This window comes from Corythoichthys intestinalis, chromosome 11, assembly GCF_030265065.1.
Source record: "Corythoichthys intestinalis isolate RoL2023-P3 chromosome 11, ASM3026506v1, whole genome shotgun sequence".
Taxonomy (NCBI): domain Eukaryota; kingdom Metazoa; phylum Chordata; class Actinopteri; order Syngnathiformes; family Syngnathidae; genus Corythoichthys; species Corythoichthys intestinalis.
Window position 1 is genome coordinate 7,366,798 of NC_080405.1, and position 17,702 is coordinate 7,384,499.

The window sequence follows — 17,702 nt, forward strand, 5'->3', positions numbered from 1 at the left end:
TTCTCGTTCGGATTTTGTCACCGTTTCGGCAACGAGACAATGTGCGTTACTATGCATTACTCCGTTGGTTGAATGACGCGAGAAAAGTCAAGAGACACGGAGAGAGAATAGTTTTTTTTGTGATGCTGTAGCAAACGCGATGCGAGGCTATATGGCTCCACTATTTCCTGACTGTAGCCGACAGCCTACAATCTTTGCCTAGATATCACCTGCACATAGAACTATATGAGAAATGACAGACTCGGCGGCGTTAGTAAACAGCCACCATCTTAAAGCCGTAGACTTCTCAGAAAGGCTTTGTCCTAGTGAACTTTTCCAGCGAACCTAAGAAACTTTTTTTATCTAAAATACTCCTAAATCGGCAAAATCATGAAACAGTTCAAAACTTTAACATGTCGAAAATAGAAGGGAACTACCGTATTGGCCCAAATATAAGACGGCCCTTATTATAAGACGACCCCTCTTTTTCAGGACTCAAGTTTGAAAAAGGACTTTTTGAGCACCAAATTAATTTTTATACAGAAAATAATTAAAGTACATCCGAAAAAAATGATTATAACAATGTATTTGAGAGAAAAAGCATGTTATTTTGCCTCATTCAAATCTTAATATCTGAACATTTAAATATGTAAACTAAAGTGCGATCACATTCGTAAATGAATGGCTTCTGGTTTTTGAAATGTAAATAAACCAATCTATTGTGATAAAACAACAAAATTGCAATAACTGCATTAACCATCAAAGTGAAGTCTAACTGTAACTGTAGTCTTGAAACAAATCTGAATAAGGAAAAACATTGCAATAAAATAATGCAAACTTGAGAGTAGCTGAGATGTCATGACAGAACATGGCTTCAATGATATCTGGCGCCATCTAGCATCGTGAATGGGTATAATGTCTAGACCGCTGAGATCTGTCGTGACAGAACATCGCTTCAATTATATCTGGCGCCATCTAGCGTCGTGAATGGGTATAATGTCTAGACCGCGAATATAAGACGACCCCCTCTTTTTCAATCTTATTTCAGTGCAAAAAACACCTTCTTATATTTGGGCCTATACGGTAATGCAAAAACAGGAGCATTTTTAACAACTTTAACAGTTGATTCACAACATTAAATGACTTCCAAACATAGCAAATGTTACTATGTTTTTTGTTTTGTTTTTTGAAAAAATGGAAAAAAAAAAAAACATGAAAGGTAACACCAGTTACTTTGCCAAGTAACTAATTACTCTTACATTCAGATAACTGAGTTACTAACTCAATTACTTTTTGGGAGAAGTAATTTGTAACTGTAATTAATTACTTTTTAAAAGTAGGATTAACAACAATGGTCATAAAGATGAAGTCTGCAGAATGAAAAGTGATGTAAGCGGAGATTTTATTATATTTTAATTTGTTGCCGAACACAATTTGCCTGCAACTATTGGTGATCACTTCTCAGAATTACCAAAAGAAATGTTCCCTGACTCAAAGATTGCATCGGTAAGTTAATTTTATCAATTGACCTTTTTAATTTATAATTGGACACACTAACGAACTACCTTCAAGTCAAACTGAATTGTGAGCTGAAGTGCCATGAAGTGCAGCCATCAAGACATGAGAGAAATTGCCAAAAGTGCTACATACAATTATAACAAAAGTCACTGTTAAATTTTAGTAATCATTATGTAGCTGAAGATATTGATTGTTCTTTGATTGCACCAGGTTATATGTTACAATATTACCAATGAATTCATATTATTTTAAAAATTGAGTTTTATTTTTGTTTCATATTGCATGCTATATAGAACGTTGTAAGATTAGTCACCAATTTGTAAGGGCATACGTCACTATATGTAAGATTGGCAGCTGCCTCGGGTTGACAGGTATGCACTTGTACCTTCGAGGCCCATTTGTACTATATGCTAGCTTGTTCGTCAGCTGTTTTTTGTTCTGTGATTCCTCTTCCTTGTGGAGGTTTTGAGTGTGTTCTTTTGTTATCTTATTAGCGCTCTGCCCACCTTTTAGTTCAGTGTTATTCGATCCCCATTGACCTCTTTTCACTGACCCTTTTTGTTATTCCCCCTTTATTTTGTTTTGTATTAATAAACCCTTGTACGCATCCCCTCTATTGTTGTCTGCTCTTGGGTTCAGTCTTGCATTCCACAGTTGCGGACCTTAACACCATCATAAGACGGCTGGGACTGACGGAGCGAGGGACGCAGTTCCGGTTTTGGCTGCCGGGGGAATTTCAGGTAAGCGAAACGCATACACCCTCGCTCAGGGGGTAAAGGGTTTTTTGACTGTGTTCAAGAAGAGCAGCGCTTCAAAACTTCAAAAACTGTGGGCATGTTATCTCGAGAGGGTCACTTATGACGCAGAATTCACCAAGCGTTGGATTGTTCACCCACTAATAGGGAATGTGAGCTGGGTTTAGACCGTTGTGAGAAAGGTTAGTTTTACCCTACTGATGATGTATCTCTCTCTCGCCATAGTATTTTTGCCTAGTACAAGAAGAACTGCATAATTTGTTTAGGTTTAAGGCCATTATCCGTCCTAGTGTAGATGTAGCCTAAATGCAGACTAACTGCCGTAAATGATCTGTATTTGTACTCACAGGGAGGCGGGCCTAAACTGGAAGTAGGTGTGGTGGTTTTTGTTATTTTCCATTTGTTATCCAAGGGTTATCCATTTTCAACAAACATTCTTTTTTATTATATGGCAGAATACACAGACAAGACTGAAAAAGGAGTTTCTGATCCTGCACCCCTCTTTAAGATAAACTGCGGAATTTTAATCAAAAAGAACTGTTGTGTTTCATAGAACAATACAGTATGTCTATATGCTGCCATAGCAGATTCATGGAGCATTAAGCCCATGAACTATTTTTAATTTGTCCGTTTTACCCTGGAAACCCCTGTTTACAGACGTCGTGCAATCGCTTTTGTTTCGACCCAACCATAAAAAGAAGCTCAGTATTAATATTCATTATTCGTAATCTCTGTCATTTTTAGCTTAGAATCAATAATTGATGTCTAATATTTAGTTAAAAAAAAAAAAAAAACTTCACTGGCATACTTTAAACTTTTAAACAAATTACGTCACAATGAAAAAAATGGTGTCCGTAAAACGGTCACTGATATCTACCACATAACTATCGCTAAACTGTATTTTTTTTTTTGTTACCGTTGCATTTTCCCCAATATTTTAGATGTTAAATAATCGATCCAAACAAAGAAAATTGGAAAAAAAAAAAAAAAAAACCGTTTAAAAGGCTATACATGAAAAGGAAAATCTCGACCACTCCTCGATGTCTGCGATTTCTGCATCGCGACTCTTGTCATATGACCATGTTTCACCCATAAAATCCCCAAACAATCCGGCTGTGGCCATTCACAGCTGTGTCTTCACACTCGGTGATATATGCTACATGGAGTTTTGGATCGAAAAGAGGTAAGTGTGCGATGATATCGCGTTAAAATCATGGCGTCTTTGATTATGCTCTCTCATGTTCGCACCTCCAGTTAGGGTTTTGCTGTTTAAGGGCCTCCTCCCACGTGAAGTGCAATCGAACTCTGGCGACACCTGCACGCAACGTTGACGCCCGGGGTCAAACTTTAGGGTCAAGGGTCAAAGGTCAGGAGTGATGCGGACTCTGTCTTCAAATTGCGAAAAGTTTATTGATTTGTAGCATTCTGCCCTACAGTTAAAGACGCTCTCTCTGATTGGTCATCAGTCCAGACTGTGGGGTGGTACCCCAACCCTGCTCCAATTGGCCAGTTCTTCCGGTCTGCAATCTGTGACCGAACCCACTCCGATTGAACATCCCCTCCAGGGTGGCAGCTATGAGTTTTTTGTAAAACAGTTTATGAATGAGTTGAAAGTGTATTTAAACAATGAGCACTAATTCCAGTTGCTTACTGCACTTTAGGCCCACATAGTCTAGTCAAATCATTTTCTCCATCTTGTTTTGCGCGTTAAAGACTATTTAAGATGAATGTGAGATTATTCCACTTACTTCAGTAAATATTGCCTTTTGTTCTTATTAAGCACATACATATAAAAGTTGGTCATTTTTTACCTAAATCAAGAAAAATCTGCTTTCAGATAATGTTTTGAACCATATTTATTCTGGAATTAAGAATATTTATGACATTTCAAAGCTTTTTAAAGATTAAATATAGGAATTTATTTTAAGGAGGTGTGTTTTTGGACAATGTAAAAGAATCCTAAATGCCTTTGTACGGTGAACTTTTCCCCGCAGAATATATAAAATACGTATACACAGATGAGCTGATTCATTCATATTTTAGGTCAATTTGTGTGTGTTGTCTTTTCTATGGTAGTTGCAGGCGGTTGAATACGGCTGTTTGAATGTTAGAATAGAATAGGCCTTGTCATTCAAATAGTACAATGACATTAAAAATAGCAACACCCTATCAGTGCATCACACAATAAATTAATGTCAATACATAAATAAATAATATACACTAGTACTACCTAAAAATAAATTTAAACTAAGCAGTGTACGAAGGAGGTAGTGTTGATGTTGAAATAAATAAAATGATAGCCGACTCCTGAACTAGGCCAATAGCACACTGCAATATGCAAGTGTTAATCAGATATACAAGTGTTAAGAAACTAGTATTCCATTAGAAGTAACTCACTAGGTTTTAAATTTTCATTCATGATGTCATTCTGCCCAACAGGTAACAAGTTAACTCTGGGTGGTCTTGGCATCTTTTCATTCTGCAGGGTGGTTGAGCATCTGTTCAGAGGCTGCGGGAGGGCGGGACCAAAGTTTGACGTTGTTTCCTTCAAGTGGCGTCGTGGTCCGAAGCGCAGCATTATAGATTTCTTCATTACTGTGTTTTAGCTGTTATGTTGTCTTGGCCTATTTTCCTCCACTTTCAATTAAGGGCATTTGGACTTTTCCCAATTTCTGTATGCTTTAAATGTATTTGTTCACACTCAAATTCCAGTTTATTTTTTCTTGTATTTAAATAAAGGAGATATAGTACACAGTAAAAGTTAAGCAGCCTGTATTGAGTCTTAAATAAGTTTAATGATAAGCAAGTGTTTTGCAGATATTGAAGTGTTGAGAAATAAGGACTAGGTTTTTAATTTTCTGTCTGCACTCATTGGGAAAGTGCACAATATACAGGACTATATGCTATGCCGAGCATACTGCATATTTGTGTGTGTAAAAAGAAGTAGCTGAGACATGAAGTACATATCAATGTGTTTTATTTTACAAGGTCATTGACCGCCTCATTAAAATTTACAAAGTTTTCAAAAGACCTGCCAGAAAGTCCTTTGGACGTGGACGCCTTGACCGTGTAGGTCTATTTTTTTTTTTTTTTTAATATTTTTTGTGACCCTGTGCGGATTGGCCACAAAGCGCACAGGCGCGTGGTATTTTACATTGCCAGTCTTCATCATCGCCTTGTGGTGGTGGTGATTGTTGTTGTGCTGCTGCTGCTTGCTGCTACTGCTGCTGATGATGGTGTATTTGCTACAGCAGGTCATGTTGATAATGCTGCTAATGCTGATGCACAAGCTGACGTGAAGGGTGTAGCTGGTGCAACTTTGCCTTTAGCTTGCTACAGAACAAAAAATAAATATCACGGGTAAGCCCTGAAATGCATTATAACACTGGCAAAGGAAATTATGTTATTTTTTATCGACCTACTGACCTCCTACTCCTTTGTGAGGATGTACAGTCGAAATCGCTTAACGTGACATTGATGTCCTACTCTGTCATCAGTAGCCACTGATGCAGAAAGCAGAAGGCTTCCTGGGCCATCTTCCATTATTCTGCGCTTTCGGCCTGGAGATCGTTACGGAAGAGCTTGGAGAGGTCATAAAACTGCCACATCTCCTCGAACGTGAAGGACCGGAAGCTGCCATGCCCGCAGATGGCCCGGTCGATGTTCTGCTCCAAGTGGCATGACACCGGAGGGAACATATCCACGTAGCGTAGAAGCTGCTCCTTCAGCCACCACTCCCCAGTTTTGGTGTCGCACCTTCCCTTCTGTCGTCGCCTCTCCTTTACGTGGCCATCGAGGAGACTTTTTAAGAGAGCATACCGTAGTTGTTTTAAACCGATTTTTTTTTTAACAAAGACACACAATCCACTGCCTATTATTAATTTCTTATTTATACTCACTACTTGACGTAGCCGACATCTTCCTCCATAAGCCACATGAAGGTCTTGCCTTTGTATTTCCCAAAGGTCACTGTGAGCTGGCCGAGAATCTGCTGGTCCGTTGGAGCTGCGGTGACGGCAAGGCAGTTTTTCCTAGCTGTTAGGCGTTAAAAAAAAAACATCAGACAAGAAGTAATAATATAGTTCAATTCATTTTTTAAATGAAGGAGATGTTTTTTTTAAAAAGGCATCCAGAACAATACTTTGTTTGTACATGTACTTCTCAGGCGTGGTTTAGGCAGCAAAGCATGGTGGCCGGTCATCGCTTCTGAAGTACACTGAGAAACACCAAGGCAAGTGTCAACACAAAAGCAAGACATGACACGGAGGAAAAATTCTAGATGATGGTAATAATAAAATTGCGTTTTTGTTGGTTGTGAAGAGGATGCCTCCAATCCAAGCTGTCAATTAGAAAAAGAAAAATGACGATGTTCAGAGATGTTAAAATGTTGAGAGGGGTGTCTTGAGTTCATCTAATTCCCAAATTCCAAATAAAAACAAAGTTATTGGGGAAAATGCAAAATTGGCCCACTTAAAAAAATGATGACGTCTATGTAGTACAGTATTTCTGTTTTGTTTAAGTTTTTTTGTAATCCAAATACGGAGCATTTACAGTGTGGGCATCATGCTAGGGAGGATCACGTCACAACAAAAATGCACTGAACACAAGTGAAATGAATGAGTTATTGGTCGAATTTGTGACTAGTTACAAATAATAGGATATATATATATATATATATATATATATATATATAGCACACGGAGTTATTGGACGGTAATGTTACGTGCGTGCCTGCACATGGCTAATTATTATTCGCGCGGCGCGCACAACACAGCTTATCTACACACCAACTAGCCTAGCTAGCGTTAGCTCGAATCGGTAATTGAAAAACAACACTCGGTTTGCATCATTTTTGGCGAATTTCATACACAATTGCGTCTTTTGGGCCAATCACGGGCGCGTCGTAAGGAGGAGGCGGGCCGCCGCGGTGTACGTCCGCGGAGCCAATCACGGGCGTCCGTGGTCGTAGGCGAGGAGAGCCGATTGGCCGCGGCCGAAAAAAGGGGGCGGACCGCGGTCGACATTTCGGCCAACGGCGACGTGGGATTTTCTACAGCAAAAGGAGGAGGCCGGCCGCGGTCTACGTTTCGGCCAACAGCCGCGCGCCGTCTACGCTCGTCCACGGTCTACAGTTGCACGCTCCGAGCGCCGACTTCTGCGATCAAAAAAAATGTTTTTTTAAATGCCCTCCTGTTCAAAATTTTTCTTCCTTCAGAAAATTGAGATTTTAAGGTTTCCAATGATGTATCACACATGCATATAGGACAATTCTGAGTTTGACCAAATCTGGGGTCTCAGAGCGGAACTTCAAGTCATCTCCTTTCCCCTATATTTATTTTTAACAAAATTCTATCTTTGACACGGCAATTGTCAGGAATGACCCCATAAATCTCTTGCAATTTTCAGCCAAAAATGCATCACACTTTATTTCCCTGTAGTTCTTTCTGTATAGATTCTGACAACGAAGTCGGTTTGGGCCCTTCATTCTGTAAGCCAAGGGACCCGACAGGTTACTGATCTTCCAGCCAGTTATTAGAATTTGCTGCCGTCATTCATTGCACCTTATTTTGGGGCCATGTCAAGATATTTTTTCACTTTGGTTTCTTCTTGTGATTCAAATATAGGTCACTTGTTCCTCGACGGTGCAAGTCACTTCAACCAAAAGCACGGTCCCACGGAACCTGCATCCAACCCGATTTAGGGGCCTACTTTGATCTTAGATCAAATGTAGAATGACAAAAGAAACTCTTTCCTTCTAACATATCAAGGGAATTGCTTTGTTTACCTGTGTGGGCTTATTACTCCCTCGTAGATACGCATGTGTACAAAAATCTGCCACATAAAAGTGAAGTTGTGCTTTATTCTCAGCAAGGAGCATTCACCTCACTGTCTTTTAAAACGTATAATAAAAGTATGCGCAGTTTGTTTATGCTCAGGTTTATTTATCTGTTAAACTGCCTTGCATATTAGCTTTTATTCCTTTGTGGTTTTGCTGAGGTTTAAATAATTGAAGTGATTTGTATTCTTCTAAAGGCAGTATCAAAAGGACCTGAGGGAATGGTTGCGATTGAAAAGACAGAGGACCTAAAGTCTGTCTTCATCTGCAGTCTATAATACCCTTTTTTTTGTTGCTGTTTAAGTAACTCTTCTGAGATTTTATTAAGTAGGAAAACACAATAGGGGGAACTGACGAAATAAATGACATGTTTGTCCTATTATCCAGAAGATGAAAAGACCTGATAAACATTTGCAGTAAAAATAACCCATTTTTCTTTGACTCTAAATATAGAGATTACTTTTTTGATGTCATAAACTGTTTACTATATACTTGCCTCAAATATTGCTGAGATGTGACAGTGTTTTGAATGATTAAATTTTATCTATTTGTAAACTATAATTATTTTTCTAAAGCAGAAACTTTGCCTAAAAAGTTAGCCCGTGATCACAGAAGTATCAGTGCTGTCTACAGCCAGGCGCATTTCTTATGCAATCCATTGGTGAACACATTAGCGTAATGAGAGCATGTGATGATGAGGTGACACCATGATGAGGAGGTCTCATGTGCTCCTCTGGTCCAGACGTTGATGTCAGCCACTGGTTCATCCTGTGGGTACGCGACGACCTGTGACCCTCTTATTCCCCTACTCGAAATATTTTATTGTCGCCTACATTTATTTATTTATTACATTTTGCTCATCAGTAAGTGAGAATTAACAGGCGCATTCCAAGGGAAGTGAAACCTTTTTACTCTGAGGAAAATATCAAGTTATCTCAAGAGGAGAGTGTTTGCATGAATGTGACTAACTAGCCTGTTCTGCTGAGTGGATGTCTAAAATGGGATCATGCAGGTAATGCGGATTCATAGAATTTCGAATACTTTTAAATCAGTGTTCTTATCATACGATTAAGGCAATATATGTTAACAATGTAATTATTTATATACGTGTATGTAGAGTAAAAATGAATGAGATCGGACACAATTTTATTTAACTCTAACTAGGGATGGGAATCGAAATCCGATTCCAATTCGGAACCGGTTCCGAGTGTTTCGAGGCCTCGACATCACAATGAAAAAGCCTTAACGATCCCTTTAACGATTCCTAAAGACACGTATTGCGTCGTGACGTGCCTTGTTGTCCAGACGCATCAAACTAGCATGGCGCCAAGAACCACTCACTCCAAAGTTTGACTACACTTCACCAGGAAAGAGTGTGAAAATGAAAGTTTACGACGGGTAAGCACGAGCATTGCAGCCATAAACATAACAATGACAGCACGTAGGTTCAAACGCTCGAAAGTGTGTCTTCACTTCACGAGGAAAAATTACAACAAAGCGACTTGCAGTCATTGCAAGGTGGAGGTAACTGCATCGGGAGGGAATACGACTGCGCTGTCCTCATAGAGAGGCTAAAGCTCAGTTCTGGCTATACAGCTAGCTAAACTCACAAATGACGATGTAGAAGACGTTGGTATAATTTGCTGACTTTATTCAACCATCACTTGAAGAGTGAAACTAAGAATAGAAATGAAACAAATCAATTTCGTCCCCAATAACAAACAGGTTTGCATCAACGTAAATCAGCGATGATTAGCTGCTAATAACAGTATGGTTAGCATTCGTTCGCTAGCATTAGCACATCGTTCAAACCACTACACAACTGGATTTAAGTGTCCGATCGCGAGTGGAAACACAACAACAACAACACAAAAGATGATACATACAGGCGTCGCCTCTGTAGATATTAACATTAACAAAGAACGTAGGCTCATAGAATATGGGGAGAGATTTGTCTCAAAAATATTCTCACAAATACATCCGCGATTCACACATATTTTTTGTAGATGCACAAATATATCCAAGATTTTCACATGTATTTTCGAGATCCACAAATATATTCGTGAGTTTCACATGTGTTTTTGTAATCCACAAATATATCCGTGAGTTTTACGTGTGTTTTTATGTTGTGCGTGCCCTCATCATGAATTATTGTTTGCAAACATTCGAATTGTATTTGTGAATCGGCGGCCGCGTGCATTTCATTTTGAGACAAACATAACAAGAAACGTTCAAATTTTCACACACAAGCGCATTCGCGATTCACACGTTTTTCAAATTCACAAATACGTCCGCGATTCTCACAAATACATTAGTCATTTTCACATGTGTTTTTCAGATCCACAAATACGTCCGCGTTTTCCACATGTAATTTTCAAATCCACAAATACTTCCGCAAATTTCACGTGTTTTTTTTTAATGATGTGCGTGCAATTATCATGACTTGACATTTTTTAAGTATTCAATTTTGCTTGTGACTTGTTGGAGCTGTGTTTTTTAACAGCGAACACGCGCATTTATTTTTGAGACAAACGTCACTCGATGTCTGACCAAGATTTTCTCACACACAACAAGCCGACAATTTTCACATGTGTCTCAAAACACCTCCGTTTCCATCCGATAGGTGGCACTATAAAGCGCATAGACTATAAAGGTATGATTCCCAAACTTCAAGAACTATCCAGACAGTCCGTGTACCTTTTGGCCGTTTGTTTTTCCTTCTATATCTATATCCTTCAATATTTGTTTTCCTACGAGTTCGCTTTTAAGATGAGCCTTGACCCGGAAAAAGTTCTTTTTCAACAAGGCATCGTCTTCCTGGTCATGGCTTATTGAATTCTTTACAAAAACAAATCTTTATTTTTGGACAATTAGATGCAGAAGAAAATCATTTTTGTGTCACAACTTTTTAATTGCAACGGGCACCTGAAGTCTTACGCGGAGTTTTTTGATTATTTTCAGTTACCAGTTAGACCTCAGCAATATGCTATTGTTTATGATGCGATTCCTTCAGGATTCATTATGCTGTGCAGAAATGTAACCATACCATTTCAAACTTTATCTCCTCCAAATATACTAAATTCAAGTGTGGGTAAATTATGTTAACTACATTACAAAAATTCGAATAGATACACTCGATCTCTATTTCAGAATGAGATTAGATCCACACCATATCTTAAGTCTTTTTGGAATCAATATGTTGGACATATCATTTGGTCTAAGGCAGGGGTCAGCAACCTTTTTGGTGTGGCGTGCCACTTTCAAATTTTCTTGTCAATCAGTGTGCCACACCAAGATTAATGACGCACATCCGAATTTTTATATCCAACAGAGCTGTAATTTTGCTCCAAAGAAAACAACATGAACACACGTTGAAATCTTACAACTACCATTCTTCTTTAATAAATAACTAAAAAATAAAAGTATATTGTAGAAAACATCAAAACTTGAGCATCATCTTATGTAAACATATCACACACACACAACCCAGCAAGAAAAGGGGAACAAGCGTGATTCTCAGTGCAGGTCTCTCACAGTACAGAGCGGGCTGTTTTAACCTTCAAAGTCAGGCGACTACTTTGTCTTTTTCACTAACAGTGAATTCTATGCACAATTTTAGATTTTATATAACAAATACAAAAGATGACTACCTTAATGTGATCCCTGGCCCTGTTTTCCATGAATTTCATGTTTCGTCTCGTAGTTGCGTTTGACACTTGTTATGCGACACACACACAACGCTCCAGAGGCATAATGCACAAAGCAAGCGGAAGTAACCAGCCAACCAGTTGTTACCGGCACCCCCAAGGGGCCGCTGTCCCCTACAGTATGACCAGCTTACTAGTTAAGCGTAAGAAAAAGAGAGGCAAGGAGCAAGGTGTTGAGAGAGAGTTGTGCGAAGAGCGCCATGAAAAGTGGCTGTGTCCCATGCTGGTTTTAGTTTTGTTAATAAAAGTCTCCAGCAAAATACCATCCAACGTGTCACTGTGTTTTTATACACATCACCACCTCTCTGAAGTAATAAGCACCGGGCGAATCGACGACAACAAGCCACGTTAATCGCCTGTCCACTACACCCTACGGTGCAGAGTTGCAATTACCAAAAAGTGCAATTGGTAACACAGTGTACTTCCGCCAGCTCTCTGATTGGTCGGCTTCGTGACATGTTAGTAGCGTGGGCTGAATTAAACGCGCAGAGAAAAAAAATCCGACAAGCGCAGGAGTCGAGAAATTGGGGAAGAGCTGGGAGTTTGCTCAAAATCAATTATTGCTCCCATATAACGCCACAGGCAGAGTGGGTGAGAGGGGCGGTCCCGTAAAGCCCCTAAATAACAGGGCGCGCAACTGAAAATGCCTTAATTTCCGGTAAAAAGGCACATTGTAAATGGGCTCGCTTCCGCTATCCAAACAGCTAAACATGAAAAGGTTCACACTCCGGATGTTTTCAGTAATCCTTTATGTGTCTCTTTTCTTTTTTATGAAACTAAAACAATGAAAAAATACATGCAATCAGCAACAATGCTGCAAATAACAAAAATGCCATCCATATATGCAAACACAATTAGCCTGTATTCAGTAGTTCTTAATTAGAAATATCAAACACATTTCCCCTCAAACATGCAACCTAAAGACAATATAAAGAGTGTAATTCTCAATTTGACAACAAAATACTCACAGACGTTGCTCTAAAGAACACAAATGCCACTCAAGTTGTGAGAGTGGAGCTGCCATGTAACACACTGAATCCCATTTGAAGAACTTCCTATTTGCATTTTTCTTCTACTGTTTTATAAACCAATAAATAAAACGGCCACAAGATGGGGCGCTTCAGCAAGTGATAAAGATACAACCGACAATGAACATAACACGCATTTTTTTTTTTGCCATGCCCTCGCGTGTCACTGGTTAACCCTTCGCGTGCCAGTGCTGACACGCGTGTCATAGGTTGCTGACCCCTGGTCTAAGGTATGGACTATCCCCAATATGTTTCCGTTGACAAGTAAGGTCAAAGAAGTCGCTTTCAAAATTATCCATAGATACTATCAAGCGGGACATTGAGACAAACTTTTATTTTTCTGTGGAAATCATCCAGAGACAGTTCAGCACCTTTTTTGTTCCTGCTCTTTTTCCAATAAGTTTTGGAAAGAACTTTGCAAGTTCATCATCAGGAACCTACATGTGGACTTCAAACTCAAATGGGAAAATGTCATTTTTTGTTTCTGTAAGAATCGCAAGAATGAGTGTTTTTATTATTAATCTTCTCATTTTGCTATCGAAATTCTACCTTCACAAATTTATATTTGGCAAGATTTTTTTAAAATCTCACTTTCATAACGAGAGTGTGTGCTACATAAATCTGTTTTTTTTTAAATCAAATAATTCACTTTCATAATGAGAGTGTGTGCTACATAAATCTTAAAAAAATAAAAAATAAAAAAATAAAATAATTCACTTTCATAATGAGAGTGTGTGCTGCATAAATCTTTTTTTTTTTTTTTTTTTTAATCTAACCTAAAAGCGGAAAAAACAATATTTGTGGAAAAACTGTGAATAATTGATTACAGCTTTATTCATTGTTTGTTTTTTTTCTCTGATTTGTAATGTTTGAAATGTTTATGCCCCCTGCCATATTTGTGTTTGTTTTGTTTTTGGTTTGTATTGTTGATTCTTCATCTTTCTGTTTTTTTTTTTTTTTTTTTGAAAGATGGATTAAGGCTCGTTTCCGTTATTGAATTAGCGATTTTTAATTGGGAAACGGGAGATGATTCATTTCTCATTTTTTTTGTTAACACACATAAAAATTGGGCTTGTTTTCCAACATTAGAAGGAAAAACGAATGGCCAACTGTCCCAAAACACCTGTTTATCTGTTGCCCGGTGTTATGTCACCCGCTAGGTGTCAGTATGTGATCTCTTTTGATGGGTACTTTTGACCTTTCTATGCGCTCAATACTGCTACCTATCGGGTGGAAACGGAGGTGTTTTGAGAAACGTGAAAATTGTCGGCTTGTTGTGTGTGAGAAAATCTTGGTCAGACATCGAGTGACGTTTGTCTCAAAAATAAATGCGCGTGTTCGCTGTTAAAAAACACAGCTCCAACAAGTCACAAGCAAAATTGAATACATAAAAAATGTCAAGTCATGATAATTGCACGCAATTCATTAAAAAAAAAACACGTGAAATTTACGGAAGTATTTGTGGATTTGAAAATTAGATGTGGAAAACGCGGACGTATTTTTGGATCTGAAAAACACGTGAAAATGACTAATGTATTTGTGAGAATCGCGGACGTATTTGTGAATTTTAAAAACACATGTGTGAATCGCGAATGCGCTTGTGTGTGAAAATTTGAACGTTTCTTGTTATGTTTGTCTCAAAAAGAAATGCACGCGGCCGCCGATTCACAAATACAATTCGAATGTTTGCAAACAATAATTCATGATGAGTGCACGCACAACATAAAAAAACACACGTAAAACTCACGGATATATTTGTGGATTACAAAAACACATGTGAAACTCACGAATATATTTGTGGATCTCGAAAATACATGTGAAAATCTTGGATATATTTGTGCATCTACAAAAAATATGTGTGAATCGCGGATGTATTTGTGAGAATATTTTTGAGACAAATCTCTCCCCATAATAGAAGTGTTTCCCTCTCTCACTTCGCTCGCTCACTCGCTTGGATGCGGCATTTCTTCTGGTGCCCAAACTGCGGCCCGCGGCCCAAATACGGCCCGCCTCCACATTTGGTCCGGCCATTTTGAAATTTTTTTTTTCTCAATCGTGTTATTTATTTCCTGGCCTTTTTCCTTGAAGAATTCAGAGAGGGTTATTTGGTTATTATAAGGGGTGCACATAATTTTTTTGCCCAGGTTCTCAGAGGAGGACCTGGAGATGTGACTTGGTCCTCATTGAGCTTGAGAGCCGACCCGCCTGATGCGATAAATTTATGACAAGCTTTACTTAGAGCCAATCAACTTTAATTAATTATATTAACAATTAATGCTTGATTAACATCAACTGGCACAACAAAATTGCCATTACTTTGAAGTGAAATGTAAAGAAATAAGAAGCACCAATTCAAAATAAAGGGCATTATGCGGCTCCCACATTAACTCCAAGCCTTTTTAAAAGTGGGATATCCTCCTCATAAGACCTCATTGAACGTGCATGTTTAGCTTTGTAAAATGCGAGCAAAAACACGTTTGTCAGTGCATGTCGCTGTTCATTACCTTTACTCCGCCACTTGTCCATAGGGCGAGTGGGGTCCTGTTTGACATCGATAGTTTGCTTAATTGCCACATGCTCTGTTTTTTTCGTGCTTTTCAAAGTTTGGATGGCTGAAATTCTTTGACCCTACATAAAATGCGCTGCTCTTATCGGCGACATTGGGATTCTCACGGCACATTTTGTACCGCATTTCCGTGCGAGCATCATTTGCTTCTAGCCATGGTACCTCCTGTAGCCACTTTTCAGCAAAAGTCCTTTTTTTCGGTAGCTCCGGTGACGTCTCTGTCGTCTGCCTGTCTTTTGACGGGGGTGGGGGAACACGGAAGTAATTTAGTGATGGCCAAATGAAGCCTCATGAAGCAATGAAGCTTTGCAGCCAATTGGTTTGCACATGTAGCAAAGCTTCATGGTGCTTCATTTACCCTATGGCGCCATCAAGTGGTCTAGAAGCCCAAGAGGTCAACATTGTTAAGAATTCAATGGCTATTTGCTTAAGACAAATATATGAATGTGCTTGTGTTAGTAATTTAGTATGTGAACAAAATACAACAAGTGCTAAGGGTAATTTGTTATTCATTTTTATTTAGAAATAATAGCTTTCCCACAGTGGCTGGCTTTAAACAGTTTTTTTTTTTTTGGGAAAATATTTCACCAGCTTTAGAAAATATTCTTTCACAAGGCACAGATGAAGCTGGGGTGCAGAGAAATGTGAGTGCCAGTTTATATAAATTTGGGTAGGTATTCTTTTGTGCCTCCCAGTACACTAATGGATTGTTCATTCTGTTGATGTTTGGTTCAGATAGGTACACACACACACTCACATTTATATTAAAGTAGTTTTTCTCCCTTACCTTATTGAAAGCAATCAAATCAAAATGTTCCCATACAGGGGAGGATTGCTCTTTTCGCGCAGGTTCCATCGCAAGCAAAGGACAAGGCTCGAAAAAAGATTGCACTGGTTGCACTGTTGCGCACAGATGTAACAAGTACAGGAGCCCGAAATCCACAAAATGTGAGATAACAGGCGATCGCCATTGCGTTTTGCAACCAATTTATACCGTAGTCTGTCCTGTTTTTGCAATGTGCGCCAAACGTTGGATCACTTCCGAAGCACTCGCGAGATTCAGCCGGCCGCCGGCGAGGCTTCCCACGTCATCATTTCCGGGTTTTGCCGAAATGAAGCGCGCCTCGCTACAAGCTTTGTGGAAACCCCCCTCCCATTACTCGACACAAGCTTCGGAACCTCGGCTCATTTCGTCCCATCACTAAAGTAATTACTCAGTGTGGCCTGCCTCTTCAAAATTTTGAGAAGTTATTTTCCCGTGTCCGCCGCAAATACAGTGGTCAGCCATCGGTACGCAAAAGCGTATGGAAGCCGTTGAGGGCCAGCGCATTCGTCTACGTCCAGTACGCATGCGCGCATGCGGACCACTTATGTGCACCCCTGGTTATTATCTATTTAATTAATAGTGTTTTTATTAATTATTATTATTATTATATTATTATTTTTATTTTATTTACTGTCATTCCGTGAAGAATCCAGAAAGGGTTATTTGATTGTGGCTTTCTGAAAAACAAAAATTTTTTACATTTATGCACTTCTGCAATCGTCACACTTTTTCTGTTACAAACTGACCCCGGCCCCTCATCAGAGAAGGGAAAAGTTATGTGGCCCTCACAGGAAAAAGTTTGGGGACCCCTGCTTTAACACATATTGCCAAAGGCAGAACAACAACCTATCTGCCAATATATACCAATATTTTTTATTTCTATTAGATAAATGTTTCAGTAAAATGTTACACATTCTTGTGTATTTGCCACTTATTGCCACAGTTAACATTGAGGCTTTGGGCCTCTTTTGATTTCGTTGTGAGTTTGTAAGGTTGTGAGTTCTGATTAAACAAACTCGATGCCAATCAAAACGTTTGTTCTTTTCCCCCAAATTAGAATCGATAAGAGAATCGATAAAGAATCGAATCGTTAAGCAATATCGATAATGGAATCGGAATCGTAAAAATCCTATCAATTCCCATCCCTAACTCTAACATAACCAAGGAAAGGGGGAGGGGGGCCTGACAGATAAGTGATTGGAAGGGGTGGAGTGTACACAAATCAGCCATGTGATCTAGAACCCAGTGTTAGTGTCCCTTGTGAGTCTGAGTATGCTGGCATCCTATTCTATGCTCATCGCTAATCCTGACACCGAGGTTTTCAACTTGTGTGTCTAATTTCACCTAGTTATGCGTGAATCCCATCTAACATGTGAGAGTCCTACAGACGAGTGGAGGTGCCGCGGGGCGCCGCCCAGGGGCCTGGTCCTACCCCAGCCGATTGGGGGGGAGCCAGCGCAGCCCATCCCTCCTCCCGTAGCCCGGCA